Consider the following 3,901-nt stretch of genomic DNA (forward strand, 5'->3'; position numbering starts at 1 on the left):
CTATCATCCCGACAAGGCCAATGTGGTAGCAGATGCCCTCAGCCGAAAGGAGTATTCAGGTCGTAGAGTGAAGGCATTGACAATGACCATCCATTCCCCTCTATCCGCTCAAATCAGAGAGGCTCAGTTGGAAGCCTTAAAACCAGAGAATGTGACGGACGAAGCCTTAAGAGGAATGGAAAATAACTTAGAGGTCAAGGGAGACGGAGTTTACTATTTCATGAACCGGATCTGGACCCCGAAGTACGACGATTACAGGGATGTTGTCATGAATGAAGCTCACAAGACTAGATACTCCGTTCACCCAGGTTCAGATAAGATCTATATGGATCTCAAACAACTCTATTGGTGGCCAAACATGAAAGCAGAGATCGCTACCTTCGTGGGCAAGTGCCTGATTTGCACCAAGGTAAAGGTAGAATATCAAAAGCCCTCAGGTCTACTCCAGCAACCAGAAATACCTGAGTGGAAGTGGGAAAGGATTACAATGGATTTCATCACAAAGTTACCCAAGTCTCCGAGTGGGCACGACGCCATCTGGGTAATTGTCGACCGACTGACTAAATCTGCTCACTTCCTGCCAATCAAGGAAAACTTCAAAATGGAGAAACTTACACGAATCTACATCCAAGAGATAGTTCGTCTGAATGGTGTGCCTGTGTCCATTATCTCCAATCGAGATAGCAGTTTTACCTCGAGATTTTGGCAGTCACTGTAGAAGGCTCTTGGAACTAAGCTGGATATGAGCACAGCTTACCATCCACATACAGATGAGCAAAGTGAGAGAACCATTCAAACATTGGAAGATATGTTGAGAGCATGCGTCATAGATTTTGGTAAGTCGTGGGACATCCATCTACCCTTAGTCGAATTTTCCTATAACAACAGCTACCATACCAACATTAAGGTTGCGCCGTTCGAATCCCTCTATGGCCGTAAGTGCAGATCCCCGTTGTGCTGGGCTGAGGTGGGTGACACGTATCTAGTCAAGGGTCAAGTCGCCGATATTACTCTCACAGGCCCTGAAATCATCCGAGAGACGACGGAAAAGACCGTACAAATCCGGGAACGATTAAAAGCATCATGAGATAGACAAAAGAGCTACGCCGATAAGAGACGCAAACCCTTGGAGTTCTAGGTTGGTGACCGTGTTCTTTTGAAGGTCTCACCCTGGAAAGGCATGATACGCTTCGGAAAGCGTGGAAAGCTGAATCCGATATACATTGGACCATTCGAGATCCTCGCTAGGATCGGTTCCGTAGCATATAAACTTCGTTTACCCCGAGAACTTAGTAACATTCATACTGTCTTTCACGTCTCGAACCTGATGAAGTGTCTGTCCGATGAGACACTTGTGATTCCCCTCGATGAGATCGAACTAGACGAGAACTTACAATTCATAGAGGAACCCGTAGAAATCATGGATTGGGAAGTGAAGCGAACAAAACAAAACCGTATCCTGATAGTGAAGGTTCACTGGAATGCCAAGTCCGGACCTGAATTCACTTAGGAACGCGAAGATTCTATGGAACAGAAGTACCCTCATCTATTTCCGAGTCCATGATTTGTATTATGTGTCTGAAATTGGGGACGAATTTCCCTCTAACGGGGGGATGATGTGACAACCCGAACCTTTTTTCTAGTTTTCGTTAATTAATTTCCGTTAATAAAATTTTATTTTATTGGGTTCCGTTAACTTCCTTCGGTTTGGAAAATCATTTAACTATATTTTAAGTTCTATATTCGAGTCGGAATCAAAACCACACGAAATTTCAGGAATTCCTTCGAACAAGTCCGAGTACACGGCCTGACTTGAGTGCACGGCCGTACACCCATGTACGGCGGTACACTCGTTTACGGCCGGCGTCGGGTGGACCCCACCAGCGACTAACGACAACCCCTATAAATATGAGACCCTACCCTTCATTTACATTCTTCTGACCGGACACTCTCTCCTTCTTTCTCTAGACTATCGACCGTACACCCAAAAAAACACCCTTATCCTTTCGGAAAACATCGAGAATCATCATTGCGGGTCATTTCTGAGCATCTAGAACACATTTCTCGCCGAAATCAGCATCTTTGTTCCTGAGTGTACAGCCATACACCTTCAAGTTCATTGACTGCACACCAGTCTACGGCTGAACACCTTCAAAGGTCGTACAACGTTCACGGCCGTACACCCTGTTCACGGCCGTACACCTTATTCACGGCCGTAAACCCCATTCACAGCTGTACACACTTCCTAAGCAGTGATTTAGACTGAAAACCCACTTTACTCGATTCGATCCAGTCCCAGTAACATTCCTTAACCGAAGTCAAGTGTTTTTCTACACTTTATCTAGCGAAATCACTAATTTAAATACATAAATGTATTTAATTGTTATTAGGATTCCGTTAAGTGCCAAACGCTACAACTCGAGGGTCTTCATTCCAATTCGTTGATTCGACGTTTGCACACTACTAACAGTGAGTTCATACCCCTATGCTTTTACGGTTTTTTAATGTTTTCAGGGCGGAATACAAGCCAAACATAAATGATTTTAACAAGTTTAAAGGTTATGCAATTGATACAGTCAATCGATTTCCACGTTTTATAAAATATTTAGATATTTTATCCCTTTTGTACTATGTTGAGCATAAGGGACACTTTTACTTTGGAAAAACAATTACATAATTTTCAGAACAATCTACAAACCAAGTACATAACATTTCAAGCAAACTAAAATGGGTTTAGTTTGGGGAATTCAATACATAGCTCTAACATATGTTTACGATATTTCATTCTTCATTAGTTTTATTTTAATTAATAAAACATACTATACATACTGGTGGTAGCCAGGGTTTTCGAACAGAACATACTATACATACCGGTGGTAGCTAGGGTTTTCAAACAGAACATACTATACATACTGGTTGTAGCCAGGGTTTTCAAACAGAACATGCTATACATACTGGTGGTAGTCAGGGTTTTTCAAACAGTACATTCTATACGATGATTTTCATACAGAATTCATTATACAACATATCTATTAGTAATCAAACATACAAACTGTTATGTTTCATACACTACAACAAGATACAGTAACAAACAATTTAGTTAATTCTATGATTTCTTAGTTTATGCATCAGGGTTATGTATGAAGAATATTCGATAGACTGTGGAATGTGTGATTTCCGCCTCATTTCCTGTTCCTTGTTTGGTTGTGGACTTAGGGCAGATTCACATAGTCAACTGTCTGTTTGATATTTGTTTATACTTGGCCAGTATGGATTAAGTGATCATAGAAAGAACTGGAACTATCACACTTTTACTAAAGAAAATATTGGATTTTCTTGGAAACATGCGAACATTTTTACAAAGTCATCAACAGGTTTTCATTACAAAACATCGCTTATGAACTCACCAGCTTTATGCTGATACTCTTTCAAAACTGCTTGTATTCTCAGGAAATCAGTAGACAGGTACCTCCTGGAGTTTTGAGAAGACGGAGCGTATAGAGTCACGTCTTTCTATTTTGATTATACTTTTGATGTATAAAAACAAGAATTAAACAGATGTAAACCTTTTTCATATATGTATTCAATGTAATGGTTGTGTTTACTATGATTGCTATGATACAATTGTTGTGATACTACACATGACGTCATCCACCCCCAAATGTTTCCGCCATTCCGGTTTGAGGGTGTGACACACCTTATGGGTTTTAACCCAATCGATACAAACCATGGATCATTAGCCCACTATACAAGAATAGATTATTTACACAATCAACCCCATATATTTAATTAGTCTCTTTTTGATCACTTAATTAATTGCAAATTAATTCTTTGTTCAATACTAATTAAATAATATTATTAATATATTAGAACTTATAATATATTAATAAACCTTAAGTGT

This window comes from Lactuca virosa, chromosome 4 (genome assembly GCF_052849685.1).
Source record: "Lactuca virosa cultivar CGN04683 chromosome 4, Lactuca_virosa_CGN04683_v6, whole genome shotgun sequence".
NCBI classification, from domain to species: Eukaryota; Viridiplantae; Streptophyta; class Magnoliopsida; order Asterales; family Asteraceae; genus Lactuca; species Lactuca virosa.